The sequence below is a fragment of the Gorilla gorilla genome, chromosome 3, assembly GCF_029281585.2.
Source record: "Gorilla gorilla gorilla isolate KB3781 chromosome 3, NHGRI_mGorGor1-v2.1_pri, whole genome shotgun sequence".
In the NCBI taxonomy this organism is placed as follows: domain Eukaryota; kingdom Metazoa; phylum Chordata; class Mammalia; order Primates; family Hominidae; genus Gorilla; species Gorilla gorilla.
The window spans coordinates 148694862-148722756 of record NC_073227.2 but is presented as its reverse complement, the minus strand read 5'-3'; the positions used below and the strand labels follow the sequence as shown (position 1 = coordinate 148722756).

The window sequence follows — 27895 nt, the reverse complement described above, 5'->3', positions numbered from 1 at the left end:
TGACTGACATCTGAAGCCGGGGACAGTCTTGTGGGGCTGAGCCCTTAACACATGGAGTCTGTGCCAAGTTCAGTTAGCACAGAATTGAACTGAACTGTAGGATATCCAGCTGGTGTCAGAGAATTGCTTTGTGTGGGAGAAACCCACACATTTTGGTGACCAGAAGTGTTTTGCGCTGAGTGTGAGGAAAACAGTTAATCTTTTTCCATACAAGAGGGTAGGCAGCATGTAGAGTAGGAAGAGGACCTACCACCAGAGCCTGACACCAGTTCACAGAGGAAAAGGTTCTATAACTCAGTTAAAGTGCTTATATACAAGGAAATCTACAAGGACTGGAGAGTTAAGGACTAAAAACACATGGACCCAGGCTTTCCAATACAGTCAAATTTATATATAAAGAATCTGGTACCTCACTAAGAAAGTGAAGGCTTCAGGTTTATGGATAAAATTAAGTAAAGGAATATTTGGAAATGTAATGGAGGCCATAACAAAAATAGAAAGTTAAACTTTCAGCAGTGATGAGTACTTTCTCTTCAAGAGGCATATAAATCTCAGAAGTTAAGCCATGAATAGTATAGAAGTTTTAGCTATCCAACCCAGTGTGGTGAGGTTTTAGATGTATGGTAGTTTATTTTACAACAGCCACCAAGGTCAGCATAAATATTAATTAGGTCCCTGTTCCACTTCTGGTTCATGGTTGATACAGGGACATCCTATCACACAGCAGTTCCGGCTGAGCCAAGTGACACATGTTTTCACTTCATATCATCTACGACAAAAGAAAAAAGTTTGTGAGTAAAATAGATATTCAGATAAACAGAAATATAATGCCTTCCCATCAAAACCTACCAGCAGGGAGGAAAACAAAACCCAGGAAGTGCCAGGAGAGGAAAGAAAGCAAGTCTAAGGCCTGTTCTCAGTTTTAAGTTCTGCAGGCCTTCCTAGAAGATGACCCATTTTTTTTCACTTTTCATGTATTCACACTACTCGGAAACCCTCAATTCTCCTATTTTAAGGATTAAAAAAATTAATTACAGGTATATTCCAACAATAACCTTGAGACATGACATCTTCTATTAATAGAAAAAAGACTTCTACTATGACATGACTTATGCTTAGTATAAAACTTAAACTATGACATATTTTCTTACTACCTTCTTCAAAAACATATAAAATTGTGATATATATGACTACAGAACTGATATTAGTAATGGTAAGTTAGGAGGTTATAAACAAGGTTCTGTGTCATAAAATTTGAGTCAACAGGAACCCAATTACTGAGAAATATTTTGAAAGACGAAGGACTATGTTGAAAAGAAGAGAATAAGAACTAAAAGATAACAATAAAATATTAAGGATTTTTACAAAAACAAATATATCATGATATATAGCCTTCTTTAATAGTGATGATAGATGTAGCTGTCACATTGCTTTTATTTCCTAGTCTTCCCTTAGTTTTGCTAAGTGGGCAGCACCAAAGCAGGACACCTGATGCAAAGGCAGCCAATCCATAAGCTTGTAGCAGTGACCTGGGATCTGACTAGAATAGATGAGCTGGGCCAGTAAGAATCCTCCTTCAGGAATCTGAATCACAAGACCTAGAGAATTTCCAGTAAGCAACAGGGCAAAAGCTAAATGGACAGATCAAGAGATACTATGCTATAGGGAGGTGTAGGGTCCCTACTATGGTCTGTATTAGTCCATTCTCACATTGCTATAGGGAAATACCTGAGACTGGGTAATTTATAGAGAAAGGAGGTTTAATTGGCTCATGGTTCTGCAGGCTATACAGGAGCTTCTGGGGAGGTCTCAAGGAACTTCCAATCATGGAAGAAGGCAAAAGGGAAGCAAGGCACTTCACATGGCTGGAGCAGGAGGAAGAGAGAGACAGGGGAGGTGCCACATACTTTAAAACAACCAGATCTCACGATAACTCACTCACTGTCACAAGAACAGCACCAAGAGAATGGTGCTAAACCATTCATGAAGGACCATCCCCATGATCCAAGGAGCGTCCCACCAGGCTCCTCCTCCAACATGGGGGATTACAATTGAACATGAGATTTGGGTGGGGACACAGACCCAAACCATATGATGAACCATATGCAAGCTACAGTCATGAGGAAGCCAGTCAACAGACAAAAGAGAGTGAAGGCCACATATGTAAGGAAGATTTTGCCTGTGTGGACAAAGAGAGAGCGAAAAGAAGGAAGGAGAGGAGAAGAAAGAGGAGAGGCAAGAGTAGGCTTGATTCATGACAGCTTCCTTAACACCCAACTATAATTCAATCTCTGTCATTGGGTTTCTCTGAAATCCCTCTGAAACCTAACATCTCTGTTCCTTATAACTAAAAGAACCCTAAGCAAAACAATGCATCCTAAGGTCAGTATGCTTCTAGGCAATCTTCTATACTCTCTTTATCCCCAAGAAATGGTACTTAGAATAAAGACTTTTGATTAATCAAGGTATCAATTTGCTGTAAAGAAATTTAGTTCCACTGTTATTTACATAATCTTGGGCAAGTCACTTATCTCCCAAGCCTTACTTTTCTCATCTATATACATCTATATATATAGTAGGTTTATTGTGGAAATAGCAATAATGTGTATGGAGCACCTGGCCCCTAGGCACTCAGAACTTGGTAGTTGTCATAATTCATTAAAATAAAACTTAAGACTTGTACAAAGCAAGTCCATTGTCTTTATATAATTTGATACACTAAACAGCCCAGGTGACATAGGTAGGACAAGTGTTGCTATCTACATTTTTCAAATGGCTCAGTGTCATAACTTCCTCAAACCATAGAGCTGGCAAGTGGAAGAATGTGGACTTAAACATAGGGCTTATGATTGCTAGTCAATCAGATAACCTCCCATTTCAGCAAAGCCCAGAAAGTACACTCACGGATTAGGGAAAAAAATTGCAACCAATAAATTTGAAAAGGGGTGGAGAGAAGAGTCCTGATTAACCTTCAGTTTAAGAGAAAAATCCATTCCATTAAAAGCCCCTTTCCCTGGGCATTCCTGATAATTGAGATTTTACAGTTCTTTGAAATACCACGAGGTCAACAAATTGCACACACTTACAGTTCCATGAAAGAATGGAAATAATGGTACTCTCTAGGGTAGAGAAAGAGAAATTCATTACATTAGAAAATCCTGAAAGAATGACATGAGAGACCAAGAGCAATACATGTAAATGCAGAAAAGAAAGAAGGAAGAGGGGGAGGAGGGTAAAAAATTATTTTTGGCATACCTAATTACTACAGAAACTCACCTCCTAATCCCCAGGGTAATTCACACTTTTATAGATAGTATGTCAAATTACCTTTTCAGATCTTAGTAAAATAATCCTGAATGTTTCAAATTCAGATTGTAAGAAAACTTTATGTTAGATCATATGGCAGTTCTAAATAAAAGTTAGTTGCTAAATCTAAGTTTTTAAAGTTTCCCTTTCTTATTTGAAAATAAGAAAAGTTTCAATGATTGCACATATTTATCTTCTAATAACTTTAATAAATAAAGCATTAAAACCATGGCCATGCCCTAGTATAGAAAACCCCAGCCGGGCAAAAATACCATGTCATAAGACTTCTGTTTGGCACCCCAAACATTATGAATACATCATACTAAGTGCTGCTCCTTGTTCATTTTTGTTGACAGCTTTGACGTTGAGATACAGGTCAGGAGGAAATGATGCACAGAGGATTTATCTAACCTCTTGAGGGTCTCTTATTCCTTGGTGACATGACCTTTAAGGTCTCACCTAGAACCAAATTTCTAAGCTCTATCAACTTTCTCTCTGTCATTTCTTCAAATCAGATTTAATGAGGATGTCAGATGACTGAACTGCCTCATAAGTTCACTCAGTGTTCATTAAGCCTTGTACATCTCCTACAACTCTAAAGCCTGGAGTGAGCATAGGCTCAAGGTCAACAGCTTGGGCTTTAGAATTTACTAGCCATGTGGCCCTGGGAAAGTAACATAACCTCTCAGTGCTTTATTTTCTTCATCCATAAAATGGGATAATAACTACCTTATAGTATTGTTGTAAGGATTAAATGCATATAAAAATGCTTAAAAGAGTGCCTACAACATCACGTGTTCTCAATAATTTTTAGCTGCTCTTATTATTACCTTTTGACAATGCAATGTTCCTTAATACATGCAAGCACAAAGTCTAAGTTTCTTCCTAACGTCTGCCGCTAGGAAGAAAAGATGAAACTCAAATGTGCACACAGAGCAAAGACAGGAATGTATGAAACAACAACACATGCTTGCTGCAGGCTGCATCCAGTCAGCTAAACTGAGATGGGCTTCACGTTCTTCCATGGTTGGCCTACACCATTAGCTCCTGCTGGCAAATGGGAAGTGCTCACGATAAAGCAGACTGAATGGCAGCATGCGGGTGGACCAGCACAATCCATCCCCACTACTGGACCAGGAGCCTGGACTGCATTCTCTGCTGTCCCTGAATTAGAGCACATAGGATGTCATACACTGTTAACAGGTTCTAAGAGTTCCAGGGGTTTAAGAGAAAGAATGAAGGGCATAGCGGAAGAGCTAGCATTGAGGGAATCTCTGTGAAGTGGTCTTTAGCTGCATTTCAAAGGCAGGTGGGAAGCGGACTTGGGAAGAAGTGAGCAGAGCTTTCCAGATGGGAGAAATAGGATTTGTGTGCCCCTGGGTGTGAAGTTTGGAGAAGCCCACATTGGAGAAGGCCAATAGTGCTGCCAGGAATAAAGAGCATGAAATCAGGTGTAGCAGCAGGTATAGCCAGTAATGGCCAGGGAAGATTTTTGTCTCTTTTTGCCAATTTCCAGAGAAATAATCTCTGCAACCGGGTGTTCTTTGTTGTTAGGTTAGCTCCCTTTTAGGATTATATTTAGACTTTTTTTTTCTTTTCTTAGAAAACCTCAAATGATTACAACTTTCACAGAATGTTTAAGTAGGTCACAAAAAAACAAGGAATGCTTTTTCCCACTCAAATAGATCCCTGAAACTCTAGGTTCTAGAGAACTGGATGCTAATTTCCTCATTCTCCCAGGGGGACAGAATGACAAATTCTACCTGCCTCACTTCCATCTTCCTCCACCTCCACTCCATTTAAAGGCTCCCAGTTCACTGTTCAGTAAAAGGAAGGAGGATTTTCTCAGAAACCAATTCTCTAGGTGAAAGAAACCTAGGTGAAGATTTCCAAAAGCTAAAGACTTCTCACAGAAGTCAGGTCATTTTATATGGCTCTAGAAAGATAACCAAGGGGATTGATGGGATATTACGATAGAGAAAAACAATAACATTTAAAACCTCAAACCCCACTAAATTCCTTATATGACAACAAATAGTGATGCTTAATATTTTTGCCATGGCTCAATAGTTAGATGCAAACCTCAACTCAGTCACAGAACTCTTTCATCCATGCTACTCATACAGAAAAGAGAAAAATGATGGAAAATTTTCTAGCAAGGATTTTGTTTTCCTTTTTAAAGTTTATCCTGGAGTTGAGGGAGAACTTGGAAACAAGATTCTGATTAAGAAGAAGTTATCCTCATTGGGACAGGGACCTCCTAAGACACTCTTACACAAGCTATCAGCACATGCTTTACACATTGTGACGTCATGGCTTTCTCACGTCTTCATCTGATTCCTAATTCTTTTTCTCATCTAGGAAAATGTTGCCAGGGATTTTCACTGAATGTCATTTTCACTGAAGAGGTCACAATTAAGAATTTTTGGATCTCGGACTGAAAAACTTCCCAAGATAATTATTATAATCCAGGGCTTCAAAGGAGCAGAAATTCAAAGGAATGGAAAGAATTTCAGTAGATAATCTACAGGATGGCTGCCACTGATCCTCCCCTCGTCCTGCACTCCTGGCTTTGCCCTTTCCCTGTGAGCTTATTGCTGAGAATCTGTTAGGCATTTCAGCAAAGGTCATGGCATTTATGACAGCTTAATATAGAGCATAAAGTGGAAAAAAGGTTGACTCCAAGGCTGCAAGCCCAAGAGAAAAAGAGAATAGAGTGGAGATATAGGCAAGGGAAGGGAAGATCATGAGTGGCAGTTGGGAATTTGAGACTAAAGAGAAGGTGTGAAATGTAGTTTCAATGATAGAGTAACAGTTAAAGCCTTGAGATAAAAAAGTTGGCACGTGCATCTATGTACACACACAAATATACCCCTATGTTCAAGGCCTGGGTTTTGGGGGTAATCAGGAGTAGGAGGGAAAAAAGAAGAAATAGAAGGACACAGTGAAGATAGGTTAGAAAGGCAGGAGGAAAAATTCCAAGATGTTCCAAAAGCCAAGATAATATTTTACTATGGGGCAAACATTAACCAAAAGAAAGCTGGTGATAAAGTATTAATATCATACAAAGTAATCCTAAAGGCAAAATGCATTGTTCCAGGTAAGAAAGTCATTATATGATGACAAAAGTCAATTCACGAGGAAGATATCACAATCCTCAACTTGTATGCAATGAATAACACAGTCTCGAAAATAAATAAAGTAATAATTGAAATAACTTCAAGGAAAATAAACATTCTATTATCAATCATAGTGGGAGATTTTTACACACTTTTCTCAGTAAGTGACAATCCTAATATCAGTAATGTCATAAAAATATCTCTAATTGTGGTGTTTAACTATTGAATTCCAAATTTTTAATAGTAGTCTTCAATATTTTTACCTTAGTTATCTTCCTCCTATTTGAACATTTCCAACTTGAAACATGAGTTCTGCTCAAACCAGTTCACCAAACATGTTTTCTTCGTCTCACTTTTATTTCTCACCTTAAGTTATATCCCCTAGCTGCAATGTTCTCTCCCTTCAGTAGATTTTTCCCCTGCAATTGTGAGAGAGGTTGAAGCAAGACTGGCATAAATAGACTTCTGGATCACAGGACGGAAGGAGTACAAAGATACGTGGGCCTCAAACACAATGCCTCAGCTTCCCCAGGAAAATTGTGTTTGTTTCTAGATCTCCCTTCTGGTCAAGGGCCACTCATTTAAAGCAGTGTCCAAGAACTCAGCCTGGACCAAGCTTTGGAATAACAATCTATGTAGTATGGACAGCAAGAAAGACCAGAAGTCAATTGTGTCTTCTCTTTTCAGGAGAAAGCCAGTGGTCTAGGAAGGCAAATCACCTGGGGCTGGCTGAATGAAGCAAAGAGAAAAAAAGTGTCTGAGATATCATGCCAAAACCTGACAAACAAAGGAGAAAACAGAGAATAAGCTGAAGGTACCAGTGAGTGAATGAGAAATAGGAGATTAGTGAGAAGCTGAGATACAAGTTGAGTCTGGTGGAGATTAAGTATAACAACTTATATTGTCAAGTTTTAGATCTGGTGTTTTGATCCTACCTCTTTGGCATTTAAGGACACAGGAATGACTCAGTATCTTGGGATAGACCCCTGGCATTCTGCCTTTTCTGTCAGGCAAGCCTTCATCAGAATCTAGGCATGCTTTAAACACAAGGCATGCAGAAAGAGGTATACCGCTTCCCTTTCTGTCTCCTGTAGTTGTGATACACCTGCAAATAGTCAATAAATATAAAGGAAAAAGTCATGATAAAGATAATGCTCTGGGCCAGGCCTGGTGGCTCACACCTGTAATCCGAGCACTTTGGGAGGCCAAGTCAGATGGATCACCTGAGGTCAGGAGTTTAAGACCAGCCTGGCCAATATGGTGAAACCCCTTCTCAACTGAAAATACAAAAATTAGCCAGGCATGGTCCCAAGAGGTAGAGGTTGCAGTGAGCAGAGATTGCACCACTGCACTCCAGCCTGGGCAACAGAGCAAGACTTTGTCTCAAAAAAAAAAAAAAAAAAAAAGATAATACTCTGTCTGCAACTCCTCCTAAGGGCAAGAAAGGAAGATGAGTAAATCACCTTCCCATATGAACCTATGGTTCTGGTCCCGTTATGATTGTCGACAGTTTATAGAAAAATATAAATAATTCAAAGCTAAGTGTCAATTGATAGCTTTAATAAATGCATAATTTCACAGCATGGAAGCTTTGTTGTTTGCTCATATCACTTGCTGTCTAGAACTAAAACAGCAATAATAATATATCTGACATGTAAGATATACCCTTAAATAGAAATAGCAAAAACCCACATGATGTCAAAGGAGGCTCTTTTTCAAACAGCCAAAAAGCCATGAAAATCAATGAGCCCTGGAGTAGCTCCACCCTTGAGATCCTGTCTAAGAATCAGAAGATATTTAATAAATTGTGCTGTTTTATCTCACATAAAAGAAACACACATAGACGGTCTACCCCTTAAGAGGCTCAGCAAAGCTCAGGCCAGAAAAACAAATTCTCTCAGGTTCAGGTTGAGGCTGCCACCAGCATAGACAACCAGGAAAGGGTTATTGAAAAGGCTAAGGAAACTTTTAATGTTAAGAGCCTCTACTTTTTAGAGTACGGTGAAAGCTCTGCTGAAAAGAAACAAACATAGCAAGAGCAAGTAGTAGTGATATCAATAATATTAGGGATAACAGCAGCTGCTGAGGAGTTTCCCCATATTGTGGCTGACCAAGAGGGGTCTTACTGCTGTTAAAAAGACAGGGGATGAGATTCAACAGTGAGTACAATAATCTTCATTTGGGTTCACCTGAAAGTAAGACTTAGCACCAGACTCTACATTATAAAGAATTTCCTGGTCCATCAGGGTTTCCATGTAAATAAAAAAAAAAAAATTCTGTTTTAATACTTGGATGTCTCCTGAGGTCAAAGACTGAAGTTCAGGTTCTTTCTTGGTGTAATGCCAGTTTTCCATCCTCTTTAAGCCAGACTCTGTGTTGTTTTTCTAATTTACACAATAAAATGCTGTTTGTTGAAAGAAGATCACTAGAGGGTTTGTGGGAGCCCCTCAAATACTTCATTCATTTTTAATGGGGTACTTGACATCCCACAAAGTTCACATACATGAGGAAGAGATTGCACAGTGCGAACTGGTGAAAAAATCCATTGCCTATTCCTCCAGGAGCATGCTGATAACATGAGGTGACTAGTACATGTTACGTTTCATAGGACAGCTTTGCAAATGGTCATGCCTTTCCGCACAAAACAAATTAAAACATAATCATAACCCCAGTACCACTGTTATCACTGGGTGGCATTCTTCGTGATTAAATGTATATCACATTCTTTGTAGGCATGCCAGGGTAAAAGCTGCCAAATTCACAATGGCAATTTATTTCAAGTTTTCAAAATAAAAGTGATGTACCAAAAAAATTTTTTTAATGTATCAACTTTTTATTTTTTCCTATGCACTTATTTGATGCAGTTTATTAGCAAAATTGACATTGTCTTTGGATGTCCATAACACTGGCTATAAAATGGGGTAATTATATCTAGACAACATATCTAAAAGGTTTAACATTTTAGCTACACTTTGAAAATTTCCGTGGTTTCAATGTGCTAATTTTTATAATATTGTCTCAGAGGTTCATTTTTTTTTTTCTTTCCAACTTTTATTTTAGGTTCAGGGGGTACATGTGCAGGTTTGTTACATGGGTAAATTGCATGTCATGGGGGTTTGGTGTACAGATTATTTCATTACCCAGGCAACGAGCACAGTACCCAATAGGTAGTTTTTCAGTCCTCACTCACTCCTGCACTCCACCCTCAAATAGGCTCCAGTGTTTATTACTTCTTGTGTCCATGTGTATTCATCATTTAGCTCCCACTTGTAAGTTAGAACATTCAGTATTTATTTTTCTATTCCTGCATTAATTCATTTATGATAATGGCCTCCAACTCCACCCATGTTGCTACAAAGAACAGGATTTCATTCGTATTTATGGCTGCATAGTATTCCTTAATGTATATGTAACGCATTTTCTTTATCCAGTCTACCATTGATGGGCATTTAGAATGAGTCCACGTCTTTGCTGTTGTGAACAGTGTTGCGATGTGCAGGTGTCTTTATGGGAAAATAATTTATATTCCTTTGGATATATACCCAGTAATGGGATTGCTGGGTCAAATGGTAGTTCTGTTGTAAGTTCTTTGAGATATCTCCAAACTGCTTTCCACAGTAGCTGAACTAATTTACATTCCCAAGAGCAGCGTATAAGCATTCCCTTTTCTCCACAACCTCACCAGCATCTGTTATTTCTTTGCTTTTTTTTTTTTTTTTTTTTTTTTCTGAGACGGAGTCTTGCTCAGTCACCCTGGCTGGAGAGCAATGGCACAATCTCGGCTCACTGCAAGCTCCGCCTCCTGGGTTCACGGAATTCTCCTGCCTCAGCCTCCCGAGTAGCTGGGATTACAGGCGCCCGCCACCACGCCCGGCTAATTTTTTGTATTTTTAGTAGAGATGCGGTTTCACTGTGTTAGCCAGGATGGTCTCGATCTCCTGACTTCGTGATCCACCTGCCTCAGCCTCCCAAAGTGCTGGGATTACAGGCATGAGCCACCACGCCCAGCCTTCTTTGCTTTTTAATAATAGCCATTCTGGCTGGTGTGAGATGGTGTCTCACTGTGGTTGCGATTTGCATTTCTCTAATGATTAGTGATGTTGAGCATTTTTTCATAGGCTTATTGACCACGTGTATGTCTTCCTTTGAAAAGTGTCTATTCATGTCCTTTACCCATTTTTTATTGGGGTTGTTTGGTTTTTGCTTGTTAATTTATTTAAGTTCCCTATAGATTCTGGATAGTAGACCTTTGTTGGGTGCATAGTTTGCAAATATTTTCTCCCATTCTGTAGGTTGTCTGTTTACTCTGTTGATAATTTCTTTTGCTGTGCAGAAGCTCTTTAGTTTAATTAGGTCCCATTTATCTATTTTTGTTGTTGTTGTTGCAACTGCTTTTGGAGTCTTTGTCATGAAATCTTTGCCAGAGCCTATGTCCAGAATGGTATTTCCTAGGTTTTCTTCTAGGGTTTTTATAGTTTTAGGTGTTACATTTAAGTCTTTAATCCATCTTGGCTCAATTTTTGCATATGGTAAAAGGGAGGGATCCAGTTTCAATCTTCTGTATGTGGCTAGCCACTTATCCCAGCATCATATATTGAATAGAAAGTCCTTTCCCCATTGGTTGTTTTCACTGACTTTGTTGAATATCAATTAGTTGTAGGTGTATGGTTTTATTTCTAGATTCTTTAACCTGTTGGTCTATGTGTCTATGTACCAGTACCATGCTGTTTTGGGTACTGTAGCCTTGTAGTACAGTCTGAAGTTGGGTAGTGTGCCTCTGGCTTTTGTTGTTGTTGTTTGGGTTTTTTGTTTTCGTCTGTTTGTTTTGCTTAGAAATGCTTTGGTTGTTCAGGCTCCTTTTGGTTCCACATGAATTTTAGAATAGTTTTTTTTTAATTCTATAAAAAATGTTATTGGTAGTTTGATAGAAATAGCACCGAATCTGTAAATTGCTTTGGGCAGTGTGGCCATTTAACAATATTGATCCTTCCTATCCATGAGCATGAAATGTTTTTCCATTTGTTTGTCTTCTCTCGATTTCTTTCACCAGTGTTTCATAATTCTTGTAGAGATCTTTTACCTCTCTGGTTAGCTGTATTCCTAGGTATTTTATTCTTTTTGTGGCTACGGTGAATGAGATTGTGTTCCTGACTTGGTTCTCACCTTGGACATTGTTGGTGTATAGAAATGCAGCTGATTTTTGTGCATTGATTTTGTATCCTGAAACTTTGCTAAAGTTGTTTATATGTCTAGGAACCTTTGGGCAGAGACTATGGGATTTTCTAGGTATCAAATCATGTCATCTTCACAAAAGGAGTTTAATTTCCTCTCTTCCTATTTAGATGCCTTTTCTTTCTCTTATCTGATTGCTCTGGCTAGGACTTCCAGTACTATGTTGAATAGGACACATTCTTATCTTGTTCTGGTTCTCAAGGGGAATACTTCCAGCTTTTGCCCATTCAGTGTGATGTTGGCTGTGGGTTTGTCATAGACGGCTCTTATTATTTTGAGGTATGTTTCTGTGATGTCTTGTTTGTCAAGGGTTTTTAACATGAAGGGATGTTGAATTGTATCAAAAGCCTTTTCTGCATCTATTGAGATGATCATGTGGTTTTTGTTTTTAGTTCTGTTATATTCAGTTACAAGTCAAATCATTATGGAATGTCCAAATATTCTCCCAACACTCTAGTTTAATGGTGTTGAATATCATTCAAAATAAATAGGCCATTTCCTAAATATTTTGAAATCTATTCTTAAGGTTTCAATTTACTGTAAAGAAACCTAATATATGAAAAGCCAGATTTACAGAAAAGATAAATTGGAGAGGGGATGTTATTTACATTTTCTTATGGAGTTTACCACAGGATTCCTTCACAGCAAATCCCTGTGATGAAATGGAGAACCCACAACTCTCAAGTGGGGTTCCTACCCCTAGGTGCTTTGAGGAGTTTTCGTCTATCAACTTTTGAAGGATCAAAGAGAAGAATTTATTACTTTGGCAAAGAGTGAACTTTTCTCAGCCTTTCCTCTCTGACTGCCAGGATCTGCATTTAAGAGCACGTCCAAGAGTCTGAAGCAGGTAAGCCACCAATCTTTGCACTCTGTGTGAGGAAGGGCACCACTGTCAGTTTTCCACAACCTTGGGTCTTCTGTTCTCAGCCTTAGGTAAGAGCTATTCTTTTCTCGGCCATTGACCTCACCAGCATTACCAGGGCCAAGACTTTCTCACGGTGTTAGGCACACACCTTCTTCTCAATGGAGTCTACACCTCATGGAAAGAATATGAGTGTTGGATTCTGAATCCCAGTCCTGGCTCCACCACTTAATAGCCAAGTGACTTCAATATTCTAGAGCTCCCATTTTTCCATTAATAATGGGGTTGACAATATCCAATTCATTGAAAAGTGGGAGGATAGGTTAAATGTTGGTAAATCATCCAGTGTTGGGCCTCATATGTAACAGATTAACAAATGGGAGCTTTAATGATGACAGCAATTATCCTGGATGTTTCCTAATGGTCTCTTCTTTCTCTTGTCGAGTTTTGTTTGCTTCCTTGTTTTCTTATCTGCTTTTAATGTTCTTCTAGTAGGCTTTCAGTTGATCTAGAGGTCCTTTTTCTTAACCTGCATTTACCCACGTCTTACTCTCCTTCTTCACCAGCTAGCTCAGTGGGTCAGAATTCCGATACTCCTCAACAGAAATCATCACTACTTTTTCCTAAACCCCATCTGGAGCCAGACACTATTTTCACAGAACAATAGTACATCTGCTTGTCATTACAGTTCAGCTCCCCTGGCCCCAGCCAGGCTGAACAGGATGCCAAACCCACAATGACTTCTCAGGAAAAGGGATTCTGTCAAAGAGCTCCTCTGTACATTGAAAGTAAAATTTGATTTATAAAACCCTCACTACACAGGTAACTTTCAGGAACAAATCTGCGGTTCTTGAAAGGTAAGGCTCATAGGTTTAAAAAGAAGTTCTAAACAATATTTGTCCTTATACTGAGCCTTTGTCTGGATAGGAAAGGGGACAGGAATAAAGGTAACTAACATTTATTGTCTATTTTGTGTCTTAGTGCTGTGCTAAGTGTTTTGCAACCATTATGTTATTTAATTTTCATAACTATCCTCATAAAATAATTATCCTCACTTTACAGTGAGAAAACTGAGATTCCAACAGGTTAGCCTAAGGAATAAAGCTAGTCAGTGGCAGAACCAAGACAGAAATTCAAGCCTGTCTTACCGATACAGAGTGATATCTCATGATAGAGAATGCTTTATGACATGTAAAACACAATAAAACACGTTCTTTCTGTTGGCTTAAATATTTTACCTGGTACTTTGGATCACTGGAGGCTGAAGACCCCCCTATAGGCAGCAGTGAGAACACTCTTGACACCTTCGGCATGCAGGTGGCTGCAATACTCTGGGGTTGCATAAAGTCTTAAGGATCAGTCTGATCCCTTTCTCATTGCAGAAAGCTCCTAATTGCCTGGTGGGGAGATTTTTGATTCAGCTCTTATAGTTATACAGAAAACACTAAACCTGCTGACTACAAATTAATCCTCTTTTCCTGGAACTGTGCATGGACAAAGGCATGGAAAGACAATGGCTTCCACCATTCAGAGGTGAACAAGCAACAGACCAGCTGGGCAGTGGCCCAGGACTCCAGCCTTTTGTGAGTACTATAGCATGATTGGAAGCTCAAGTTCCACTGGAAATATAACTTGAGAGTGCAGAAAATTACATTTATCAGGCCTCCTCTCAAGGAGTGTATGTGGTGGAAAGGGATGCTTTAATAATCTGCTTGGGGTAAGAGAAAGACACAGCCAAAGGGTGTGATAATGTTACGGCTGATGAGTCCTCAACTGTGTTCTAAGGAGGTAAGGTTGGGATGGCAACAGGGCTCTTCTTTGGTAGAGTGTGTTCTGTATATTTGGATCCAGAGCTGGACTACACAGGACAGGCTGAACACTGTCACCCAGCATTTGTTCATTCATTCATTCATTCATTCAGTCAGTCAGTCAATACATATGTTTTGAGTGATTATTATTAATATATGTTCTGTTTGAGGTACTGGGGATAAAACAGTGCACAAAACGACAAAAAAAAAAAGACCTCAGCCTTTTTTTTTTTTTTTTTTTTGAGGTTTTCCCATTTTTTTCCAGCTTTATTGAGATCTTTCTGCTAAATAAATATTGAAAAATACTTAAACTTATCTCATGCCCCCAAAGTAGCTAACTAAGCAAAACGCACAATGCCCTTCATGTTATAGACTAAAAATGAGCCACGTAATATAACCAGCAATGTTTTCAAAATGGTTGAAATTGAAAGACAGCCTATCCCAGGTATCAGAAATGCAAAGGAAACATAAAACTGAAGTGGTAACGGTGGCCCAGGGAGGAGACTGGAATAACTACAGAGCCTCATCTGTTAAGTGGTAGGTTTTTAGTATGATGAGTGTCAAGAGACATGGCCTTGGGCTCATGTGAAATAGAGAGCCAGAACTGAAACTGCTAAATAAAGCTGATATGTCAAAGTTACACACCCACAATGAAAGGGATTAAAACATCTGTGCATCAGACCAGGGAAGTGACACATAAGCAAAGGAGTGTGTCGCTTCCTAGAGATTTTGGGTGAAAAATCAAAAATCCAGGCCTGTGCTTTGTCCAGGTTGGGAGTCCAAATTTATGCCAAAAGATGCTAGAAATTAATACAAAAACTGGTTCCAGACTGGCACATAGCAGAAGCAAATCCAAACCATTCTCTAGGGCACACAGACTTTATAGAAAACAACCCTGCTGAAGATGAGCTCACAAAGCACATGCAGAAATAATCTACCTTGAGAGAGAATGAGTCAGCAGACTTAAAAATGGGGAGAATTAGCAGGCCCAAAGAGTTGAGATAATAAAATAATGTGCAACAATCTATAAAATAAGAATGTTTCTAAAAATTAAAGAGAGGAATGAGTTAAAACTGTAAGAAAAATACTGAATACTATGGGGAGAAAGTTAAGATTATCAGTTTGTTGATGTGTCAAATGACTAACCTGTCATGAATACCAGAATATTTACCTACCTTGAGTGCCCACATGTCTGAGTTTAACTCTGCTTCCATTTTATGATTCTGTAATTCCTTATCACATTTAGAAAAGAACTATTGGGCAACACAAAGAGCAGAATTAGGAGTATTTTATTAATGTTTTAAAAACTCAGTTCAATGTATTCATCTTTTGTTTGAATAACAGAGGACACTAAGAAACAAAGACATCGATGGCATTTATCTATTGTGAGTCGGAATGAAGGTTAAGTTTTTAAAACAAAGAACTCCCAAAACACAGAGGTTTAAATAAGATACATATTTCTTCCACTCCTAAATAATAGTTGGGCAAGCCTATCTTGGCAGGGCAACTCTGCTCCACCAGGTCATTCAAGGATCCAGGTTCCTTCCAACTCATTTCTCTACTATGCCCCAAGGCATTTTACTTAATCTTCATGTCAAAGCTGGGTCTCAAAAGGGTCTGTTTCACTTCAGACCAGATCAAATGGGAGCACAGTCCTGTTTTTTAGGCTAAGGTGTGGAAATGGCACATATTGTTTCCACTATCATTGCTTGGCCTGACCTCAGTGACATGGCCTCATCCAATTAAAAGCGTACCTGAAAAATATAGTTTTTAGCTGAATAATCATGTGTCCAGATAAAATTCTATTACTCTGGAAGAAGGGGAAAATGAATTTGTAAATCATCTAGCAGTGTGTCAAATCTGTAATTCTAGCAAATATTGGGGAGGAAGTAGTTAACTAAGTTTTAAAAAATATATGTTTTAGCCTATCAGTCAATCACAACTCTTTGTCAAAGTCCTGCTATTAGCTCAGCATTGTGAGTAGAAGAAACAAAAAAATGAGGTGGCAATCTAAATAGAAAAGACTATTCACATACATTAATTGAAATAGGATTTTTTAAAGTATGCGATTAAGTGCTTAATTGTAAAGATCCATTTCTAATTCCAGGTCTATATTTTCTTCCACAGTCTTCCAACATGATACTTTCACATGTGACTTTTCCTAAAACTTGTTTCATATGACACCCCCAAGCCAGAAACCTGAAAGTCACACTGACTTCTCTCTCTCTCTTCCTCCCATCGCATAATCAGAATGTCATCCATTTCTATTGGTTCTACCAACAAAATACCCACTCATCTCTCTTCTTGCTTCTTTTCTAGCTCAAGCTCTCATAATTATTTCTTGCAAGGATTATTGCACAGATCTTAAAAGCTTCCATTCTCTCTCCCCTTCAAACTATCCTGTATATTGTTTTTTGAGTGATCTTTCTAAAACAGGTTTATCCATCTGTCTATCTATTGTCTACTTTGTGCCAGGCACTGTCCTAGGTGTTTGAGATTCAGCAATAAACAAAACAGATAAAGATGCCCTCATGAAGCTTACGTTTTAGTAGAGGGAGACAAAGAATAAATGATGTACAAAGTAAATGAGTACATCATGAAATATGTTAGAAAGTGATAAACATCATGGAAAAAGGAAAACATAGAGCAGAGTAAGAGGGACTGAGAGTGTTGATGGGAGGAGGGGGATGGCTGGCCAGGACTCAGACTTATTGATCAGAATGTTCACTAGATGAGAAGATAACACTGAAGCCAAGACAAAGAAGGGAGTTGGCCATGAAGATCTGAGCACAGAGAATTTTAAGAGGTATGGCTGAATTGAAGATCTGTGGTGGGAGCCCTACCATAATGTTACAGAAACAGAAAGGACGCCAGTGAGGCTGGAACAAAATGAGCCACTGTAGACAGTAATGGGATCAGAGAGGATTGCAAGGACTTTGGTGTTCACTTTGTATCATGAGACAGCATTGGAACTTTTTGAACAGAGCAGTGACATAATCTGACTTAAGTGTTTAAAAAGACCACTCTGTTGTACTGAGAGTAGATTATTGGCCAGGTGTGGTGGCTCATTCCTGTAATTCCAGCACTTTGGGAGGCCAAGGGGGAGGATCACTTGAGGCCAGGAGTTTGAGAATCAATTATTGGAGGAGGGGGTGGAGAGGAAGAGTGAAGGGCAGAAGTAGGTGGCCCAGTTAGGAAGCTGTATTAGAGGCAAGAGGTGATGGAGGTTTCTACAAGGGTAATAATGGTGAATGGCTCTGTTATAATATATTTGGAAAGCAGATCCAACAGGATTTGATGTAGGATATGAAAGAAAGAAAGAAGTCAAGGATAACATCAGGGAATTTGGGGCTAAGGAAAGGAAAGATGGAATGCACTGCCATTAGCTGAAATGGGAGACAGAGAAGAGCTACGTGGAGTTTGCGGGGGAGATCAGGAGCTTGGTTTTAGAATAATAAGCTTGAGATGTCTATTTGGCATCTAAGTGAGAATGCCAAGTAAGCAATTGGATATATACGCCTGCAGTTCAGGCAGGTCTGGCCTGAAGATACAATTTTAAAAAATGCAATAATTGCATATGGCAGGCACTGTGCTAAGCATTCTACATATGTAACTTATTTAATCCTCACAACAACCCCAAGACATAGCAGGAAATATTATCATCTCTTATTTCACAGGGTGGGAAACTGAACCACATAGAGGTTAAGGAACTTACCTGAGGTCACAAGAGTAGTTTGTGGAAGAGCCATGATTTGAATGCAGGAATATAAGTACCAGAATTCATGCTTTGAGCCACAATGCTACAGCACAGGTAATATTAATAAACTTAGGAGTCTTTGCATGTGAACGATATTTAGTTATGAGTCCAGGTGAGATCACCAAGGGAATATAACAGAGAAGAGAGTGTCTGAGGAATTTGTTTAAAAGTAATATGGAGTGGGTGGAGGGAAGTAGGTAGGAGCGTAGATGAAATAAGGTTGTCTCTGAGTAGATAAATACTGAAGCTGGGTAATGGGCACAAGGAGTTTCATTATACTTTGCTGTCTAATATGTGTATGGCTAAAATTTTGCATAATGACAGGAGAAAAACAAAGACAGAGGGATGAAGAAGAACAATCATAGGAGGCCAACAAAGAGTGCCAGTGAAACAGGAAGAAAACCAGGAGCATGCTATCCTGGAAATCAAGCGTCCCGACTGTCTATTGCTGCATAACACACCCCCAAAACTCTATGGCTTAAAAATATAACAATTATACACAGTATAGAGATTCCTCAAAAAACTAAAAGTAGAACTGCCATATGATCCAGCAATCCAACTTCTGGGTATATATCCAAAGGGATTGAAATCAGTATGTCAAAGAGATACCTGCACTCCCATGTCATCACGGCACTATTCACGATAACCAAGTTATGGAATCAACCTAAATGTCCATCAATAGATGAACAGATAAAGAAAATGTGGTACATAGACACAACGGAATACTATTCAGCCTTTAAAAAGAAGGAAATCCTGTCATTTGCAGCAACATGGATGAAACCAGAGGACATAATGCTAGATGAAATAAGCTAGGCACAGAAAGACAAATGCTGCATGATGTCATGTATGTGTGGAATCTAAAAAAATCAAACTCATAGAAATAGAAGAGCAGAATGGTGGTTACCAGAGGCAGGGGGTGGAGAGAGGGGAAATGGAGCTGCCAGTCAAAGGGTACAAAGTATCAGTTATACGGAAGGAATAAGTTCTGGAGGTCTATTGTGCAGCATGACCACTATAGCTAATAATAATGTATTGTATTCTTGAAAATTGCTAAGAGAATAGATTTTAAATGTCCATACCACCAAAAAAAAGTATGTGAGATGATAGGTATGTTAATTAGCTTGATTTAATCTATAATGTATACACATACCAAAACATTACAGTTGTGTTCCCTAAATATTGTCAATTAAAATTTTTATCTAAAAATAACAACCATTTATTTTATTCAGAAATCTGCAATTTAAGCAAGGCTCATCAGGGACCTGTCATCTCTGCTCCTGTGTCATTGACCATCAGCTGGGGTGACTCTCCTGGGCCTAAGGACGCCTCTCTAAGGTGGTTCATGTACAAGGCTGGCATCCACCAGCTGGGAGCTCAGCCAGGGTAGGCCTATCTCTAATCTTCGGTTAATCCCCAGATTGACTAAAGATAAGTAGTGCAAACGAGAATTACTTGAAACTTCTTCAAGCATGTGCCTTACTCTCAACTGACAAATGACCCTTCAGAGAACACTAAGAAAGGTTGCTCTGATGCTGGGACTGTTTCCTTTACAGCAATGACAGGAAGTGAGGAGAAAACATTTGTTATTTAGGTCTTTGTCAATGCCAGGAGAGCCCCCTGAACTTTACAGCAAAAAAACAAACAAAAAAACTCTGAATGTGTTGTTTTTTCTTTTCTAATAAATTTCATTATGTATATTTGAGGCTTCAGATATATTATGGGACACATATAGATAGTAAAATTGTTACTATAGTGAAACCAATACATATCTATCATCTCACTTAGTTACTTTGCGTATGTGTGACAAGAGCAGCTAAAATCTACTTATTTAACAAAAATCCCTAATACAATTTTATTAACTATAGTTCTCATGTACCACATGATCTCTAGACTTGTTCATCCTATGTATCTGCTATTTTGTATCCTTTGACCTGTATCTCTCCATTCTCCCCACCCCTCACCCATGGTAATTGCTGTTTCATTCTCCATCTCTGTGTATTTGAGCTTGAGCTTCTCTTTTTTTTATTCCACGCATAAAAGAGAACATGCAATATTTTTCTTTCTGTGTCTGGCTTATTTCACTTAGCATAATGCCCTCAAGCTTTAACCATATTGTGGCAAATGGCAGGACCTCTTTTTAAAGACTGAATAATATTTCAACAATAAATAATATTCCATTGTATACATAAAGACATATACATACACACAATGCAATATTACTTATTTACACACATACTAAAGTTTATATTATGGTGTATATATATATATGCTTCTGTTATGGTATATATAAATTTATATTGTGGTACGTCTGTGGTGTGTGTGTGTATATACGTGTGTGTGTATATATATGTATATACACTGTAATTCCTTTATCCTTTCGTCCATCGTTGGGTGTTTGGGTTGTTTCCACATTTTGGCTACTGTGAATAATGCTGCAATGAACATGAGAGTACAGATATCTTTACGAGGTGGTGATTTTATCTCCTTTGGGTATATACCCAGAAGAGGAATTGCTGGATCATATGGTAGTTCTATTTTTAATTTCTTTAGAAACCTCCATACTGTTTTCTGTAATGGCTGTACCAAAAGACATCTGAATTTTATGGATACCTTTTAGTCACAGCTCCTTCTTGGAATGTCTCCTTTGTAAAATACTTTAAATAGCTGCAAGAAGATGGGGGAGAGGGTGAAAAGATGCATACAAATTCTTGTGTCTCTGACAGAATAAGCAAATAGCAGAGATTAGTTTTTCCTTAATCTTCTTTTTTTTTTTTTTTGAGACAGAGTCTCACTCTGTCACCCAGGCTGGAGTGCAGTGGCACAATCTCTGCTCACTGCAAGCTCCACCTCCCGGGTTCATGCCATTCTCCTGCCTCAGCCTCCTGAGTAGCTGGGACTACAGGCACCCACCACCACACCTGGCTAATTTTTTGTATTTTTAGTAGAGATGGGGTTTCACCGTGTTAGCCAGGATGGTCTCAATCTCCTGACCTCGTGATCTGCCTGCCTCGGCCTCCCAAAGTGCTGGGATTACAGTCATGAGCCACTGCGCCCGGCCTTTCCCTAATCTTCCTACTCATGATTCAAAATAGTTCTGTTCATGGGCTTTTCGAAGGTCGTCACCATGGACAGGATAGCAGTTGTTCCTCATCAGCATCCTAAGGTAGTGACTACTACTGAAGCCTATCAGAGTTCATGGAGAGTTTTTAACACCGAGACCTGAATTCCAAAATGCTTTGACACTTTAAATCAGGGAAGAGGTTGGAGTGCCAGGGCTATGTCTCCCCCACCATATGCCTGACAAGTACAGAAGGCTGGGGGCAGCTGTTCTCAACTCCCCTGAAGATGCTGAGACAAGTGTGGGTCACCCCACATGGCAATGAACATGCAGACAGAGACCGCAGGGCTGTTGCAGTGGAAACAATTAAAAAACACATAAGGAGAACTGAAAGGCAAGTTTCATATTTATTTGCCCTTTTTTGCTAACTCAAAAGATCAAGGAGGGCCTGAAGTCATTAGATGTGACAGAGTACCTGTTTTGATCATGGTGCAGTAGTTCTGCATGTTGTACCTTTGCCTGTGTTTTACCATTTGAGAATGGATTTGAACAAGTCAGCTTGTCTCTGCAGTGAAAGCCCTCAGGGCGTCATCCTCAACATGAGGCACCCATTGTTGACCAAAGCCATTGGCTAAGACTTGAAGTGTTTCTCAAACACTCAAAGAACTGAAGTTGGTCTCAGAGGCTGGCATTCTTTCATCCTGTGCCTCCCACTGATGTAACTTAGATCACAGGTGTGCTAACAAGGCAATTGAAAGCAAACTCTTTTTGCCAGCAATATAAACACACTCCAGGTTCTTTTTTTTTGAAATAGAGTCTTGCTCTGTCACCCAGGCTAGAGTGCAGTGGCACGATCTCAGCTCACTGCATGCTCCGCCTCCCAGGTTCATGCCATTCTCCTGCCTCAGCCTCCTGAGTAGCTAGGACTACAGGCACATGCCACCACGCCCGGCTAATTTTTTGTATTTTTAGTAGAGACAGGGTTTCACCATGTTAGCCAGGATTATCTCGATCTTCTGACCTCGTGATCTGCCCTCCTCGGCCTCCCAAAGTGCTGGGATTACAGGTGTGAGCCACTGTGCCCAGCCCTCCTAGTTCTTTTTTTCCTTCACTGCTCCCATCACTTATTAGTTTACCACCATCTTCTTGGCTTCTAGGAGATTTGTCTCCTGATTTTTCTTGATTTCTCGGGTTGCCCTTCCTCATTCTCCTCACAGACTCTTTGTCACTTCTCACACCTCCACCTCCTCATCAGGCCACTTTTCTCTTCATTCTTCCAGCTCTCAGCACCTCATCCTCCCTCATGGTCTAAGATGATCCCGCTCCCCGCTGACCATCCCTGTGGTAATAGAAGCTACACAGAGTGACAGCACCCACTCGGCAACACAGTCTTTCACCCCAGTTACTGTAGTGGCCTTCTACAACGGTCCCTGGTCCATGATCTTTCCCCTTCCTATTGCATCTTTCACACTGTTGCTAGCATAATTGTTCCAAAATAGAAATTCCATCATGCCACACCCTACTTTCAATCTTTTAATGGCCCCAGTGGCTTTGGGGCCATTAACATCTAAATTGGGGATAAAAATCTAAATTCTTAATATGGTATAAAAGCCTGTTCCACCTGGACCTGTCTACCTCGGCCCTCACAGGTGCCCTTCACCATCCCCATCCCAAACAACTTGCATTTTAGCACATACACCATGCTATTTCTCATCTCTGTCCTGGAACCCCCTCTCCTTGCCTCCTACAGGATGCCCAACTCTCATGTGTCTTTCCAAAAGCAGCTGATGTTTCCTCTTCAGAAAGAAAACTCTCATTCTTCAGGCTACAGCAGGTGCCTTTCCTGTGTGCTTCCTCTATCAAAGCACATTACAACAATAATTCTTATTTTGCTGTTTGTTAATTTATTCATATCCCTCTTCCTGTGTGCCTAGTTCTCAACTGCAAGCATGTTTGAGATACTCAATAAGTATTGCACGAATCAATTATAGCTCAACCATGGATCAATATGTACACTACTTTTCTTTGGTCAGTTCTGACTTGTTTCACTTCCTCAAGTTGCTCCTATTCTAGCAAGAGAGACAGAAAAGTAAATAGATATTCCTAGTATAATAATCTCAGAGGATTCATGGGCCCTCTAGGCTCATCCAGAAATCCCATATTAACAACTATAAACAATGAGGAAATGGACACACACAGGACAAATCAGAGAACATCATTCTTTAGTAACATATAGTGTCAGAGCCTTGTCAGAGCATTTGCATTTATTTATTTATTTTGAGAGAGACAGGGTCTCACTCTATCACCCAGGCTGGAGTGCAATGGTACAATCACAGCTCATTGCAGCCTCAAACTCCTGGACTCAGAGATCCTCCCACTTCAGCCTCCCGAGTAGCTGGGACTACACGTGTACGCCCCTAGGTCTGACTAATTTTTTAAATTTTTTGTAGAGATGGGGGTCTCCCCATGTTGTCCAGGCTGACCTTAAATTCGTAGGCTCAAGCAATCCTCCCACCTTGGTTTTCCAAAGCACTGGGATTACAGGCATGAGCCACTGTGCCAGCCCCAGAGCATTTGCTTTACAAAATAAGGCTGAAGAGTTCAGAGCCATACCTGCCCTCCAAGATGGTCTGTCTCCCAGTAGGCAGCAGCTTTGGATAAAGTTCACTTAGCCAGTTTTGAATCCACCTAATCAAGGTGATTCAAAACTTGGTGAGGTACTTGGTAAAATGCTTTGTGGTAATCCTTTGTTTTACTCTGATATACCAATCTCATAAACTTTAACAAAAAAATTACCGCCTAGCTTTTTATTTCTCTTCACCCAAGAGTCTCTTTCCTGGGGTCCTCTGTGGTCTACAATTTCCTTGGGAAGTTTCCATCCTGTCTTTCTCATCTTGCCATCTTCAATCTGTTTCTCTTCTGCTGCTCCCAGCCCTACTTTCAACAATCTAATTCACAGAGTATGGACCCTCATTTCAGCACCTGCCCTTGGCTCTGTTCACCACTTTTTTTAATCTCATGCCTTTCCTACCATGTTGAGCATTTTTGCCTCATCTCTCCTACCCCTCCCTAGACCAGGCCTCTAGCATTGGCTGGGCTTTTTCATCTTCTACTGTGAAAGCACCTGATCTGGTCACCACCATGTGGTACCTAGGCAGCAGCCTCTAGTTTGCCCTGAAATGTCATCACCAAAATGCACACTGACTTCACAACTATGACACTGACTATAGTAAGAAAGAGTATGACAGCAACACACAGCACTGGGGTCAGGGTTTCTACATCTCATTTCCCTTTGCAACTGGTACGACCCCTGTATGAGTTAACTGGCTTGATTGTTTAGAGCTATAGTTCTTAAGCTTCTTGTGAGCTGCAGAGCCCCCTACTCAGATAAACTCTTAGTGCTAGCAAGTAACATTTAAAACGCTGACTGGTTCTGGCTGATGTGGGCGTAGAAGTCCAGAGCCTCCTTTGCCTCTTGTTCCCATGACCCTTAGGGATTCTGCAGAGCCCCAAGGTTTGAAAAGCCCTGGGGGAGCGTACTTTTTTTTTTTTTTTTTTTTTTTTTTTTTTGAGACGGAGTTTCTCTCTTGTTGCCCAGGCTGGAGTGCAGTGGTGTGATCTCCGCTCACTGCAACCGGGATAGGGTATGTTCTAATGAAGCCCGTGTGGCAAGCTCCACACCATTCAGGTTTTGCCATAGGCTATGCAATATCCCAGAAACCAATGTGACTTCATGGTTATGTGGATAGATCCTAGGAAAGACTGTCAGGTTCAAAACCCCACTCCCCCAGTCACTAGCTGAGGCTGATTGGACAATTTACTTAACCTCTCTGTGCCTGAGTTTTCTCATCTCTTGAACAGTGATTATAATGGTTCCTGCCCTTTTGTTTGTTAAGAAGATTAAATGAGTTCACAGCAGAAAGGGCTTAGAAGAATACCCGGCCAGGCACAGTGGCTCACGCCTGTAATCCCAGCACTTTGGGAGGCCGAGGTGGGCAGATTACCTGAGGTCAGATGTTTGAGATTAGCCTGGCCAACATGGTGAAACCCTGTCTCTATTAAAATACAAAAATTAGCCAGGCATGGTGGCACACGCCTGTAATCACAGCTACTCGGGAAGCTAAGGCAGGAGAATTGCTTGAGCCCGGGAGACAGAGGCTGCAGTGAGCTGAGTTCATCATGCCACTGCACTCGAGCCTGGCCGGCAGAGTGAGACTCTGTGTCAAAAAAAAAAAAAAAAAAAAAGAATGCCTAGCTGATCTAGAGAGGTGGTAGATAAATGTTTGCTACTATTATCTTCTAAAACCATACACTGTCCTTAAGGAAGACCCAGGGACACAGTGTAAGTGACTCAGCACAGCCTTCCATTACCACAGAACACACCCTGTGGTGGGAGCCAACACAGTCCTCCTCCTGCATGGGATATGGCAGACTGGTCCTTTGCAAACTGTGTCTTAAGAGTACATAAAGTGGTAGCTCAAGTTCCTAAAAAGGGACATTGACTTCATCCAATAGAACAACTGGCTCCACAAAGGAGTTTATTTCCCAAAGTCTACTACAGATTTAGGTCAAGTGAAAGATTATACACAGTGCACAGCTTTTCAATGGAAATGGACTGGGCCATTTGATTAGACTTGTAAATTCTAAGGCTAATTGGGAGTTGAGCATTTGCAATTCCAGGAAATAGGTTACTAGAAATGTTTGTATATTTCTGAATCTGTCCTGTTTATAGCTGCAAATATATGCCATTAATTTATGATTTTCTTTCTACAGGCTTCACCAGGGTAAACACAAATAAAGAGATTAGTCATTAAACCCAGAAGGAATTTGAGAGCAGGGCATAAAATTTAAAGAAGGTTATACCCTGAAAAAAAAATGATGTGAGAACTAAAGGCAACAGAAAATTAGCTGCTAAATCTTTGGGATAATGCAGTTTTACAGGTTGTTTTTAATAATACTTGCTATATTGTACTTTAATCTGTGATCTTCCAAGCTAAGCTAAGAAAATCCCAAGGGAAGAAGGGTAGAGGCCTAAGTAGTGTAAATAGATCTTTCCTAGAAAAATCTTTTCTTTCCTGAGTTTGTGTTTCCTTTATTACTTTTTGCTCATCAAACCTAAGGGGAATGTATAAAGTATAGATACGGACTCTACTTCCAGAATGCCTACTTTCCCGACTAAAATCTGGAATGAGAAGAAAGCTTGGAACTGTGATTCTTAAGGCTCAGCCCGAATCAGATCCCTTCCCAGCCAGCACAGGAAGTGTAGGAACAGCTTTGTCAGCATCTTCATGCTCATGCCCTTGATGAAAGAGGAAGGAACTGGTAATGATATGGTCCACAATACCTTATCCTCAGTTCCAAAATCCCAAAAGCCCTGAAACCAAAAGTTTTTCACATATTTGACATAAAAACTCCATAGGTGGCAAAAATCTGACCTTTTTGACATGAGGTTCTACATAGTCACTACTGACCTGAGGGTGACGATGCATATATGTTGTGGTCAAAATATTAATATATTTGTTTATGAGGTGCTGACCCAGACTCTACTGGAAATACTACATATGCAATATATACCATTTACCTTTCTAGCATCTGAAAAGTTCTGAAATCCCAAACCTGTCTGGTGGCCGTGTCCTAAGTGATTTGAGGTGAGAAGAGGTCTGAGAAGACAGGACACCACTGTGGCTCTGCAGAAGGAAAGTGACAGCATATCTAGAAGGCTGCTGTACTTCAGATGAACAGGAACTCAAAGGGAGCTGTCAGGGGCATCCATTTCAGCCTGAGGAGCAGAAAACCAGTGCAATGCATGACACACCAGTCGCTAGCCACACTCCTTAACTGACTGCCCATCCCTGTCTGCTGGTACCAGTTGAGGCCCAGGTAAGCACAGAATGGGAGATATTGCCACACCTACCCTCCCAGAATCCTCATCTCAGGACCCACAGCAGTATTTTTGCAAGCATCTTTCTTCATTTTTTCTTCTCTTTCACCATCTCTCCACTTCAGTTTCTCTTCCATTCTTCCAAATTCCACACTATTGTCACTCAGAATTCACTGGTGGTGATGGAAAGTCTAGGAAACCTGAAAAGAGCAAAATAAGTTTCCACCCTGGTTATACCTTTTATTATTATTATTATTCTGGATTCAGACTGCCTGGGTTCAACTTGAGACTCTACCACTTCCTAGCTATGTGACTGTAAACAAATTATTTCATCTCTTTTTGACTTAATTTCCTTATCCATAAAATAGGGATAATAGTACCTACCCTAGACAGTTGTTGAGAGGATTAAATGAGCTAATAATATTAATATTATTATGTGAGCTAATATTAAATGAGCAAATATTATTATTAGCTAACAGAAAGTGCTTGGCATATAGTGAGTGCTTCGCAAACATAAGCTGCTATCATTTTTATATGTGTCTGTAACTGTCTTCTAAATAAATTTCATACACTGACAATGTGCTTTTTTTCCCCGTAGAATTCTTTACATCCATTTCTTAAGTTGGTACCATAATGGCATTTGATGGTCAATAATTACTTGGTAAAAATGAAGATAAAGGATAAGACAACAAAGAGATAGATGTACAATCAAAACCTGAGTATAAAGTTCCAACATTGCTTTCATGATATTGCCTACTATAACATTCTGGTGGTGTGCACAGTTTCTCCCTCTCCTCTTTCCTCCTCTTGCTAATTTGTTTTGAAAGCTAAAAAATAAAATGAAAAAAGGGTAATGAAACATTTGATATATA

General features: G+C 39.8%; 1 long non-coding RNA gene across 1 annotated transcript; it reads right to left on the bottom strand.

Annotated features, from left to right (window-relative positions):
* Window positions 1-422: 422 nt before the first annotated feature.
* On the bottom strand, window positions 423-27238 carry LOC129533183 (uncharacterized). Its single transcript, XR_010133499.1, has 3 exons — window positions 27057-27238; window positions 26759-26921; window positions 423-769 (listed from the first exon to the last, which is right to left on the bottom strand). It is a non-coding gene; the product is annotated as an uncharacterized lncRNA (long non-coding RNA).
* Window positions 27239-27895: the final 657 nt, after the last annotated feature.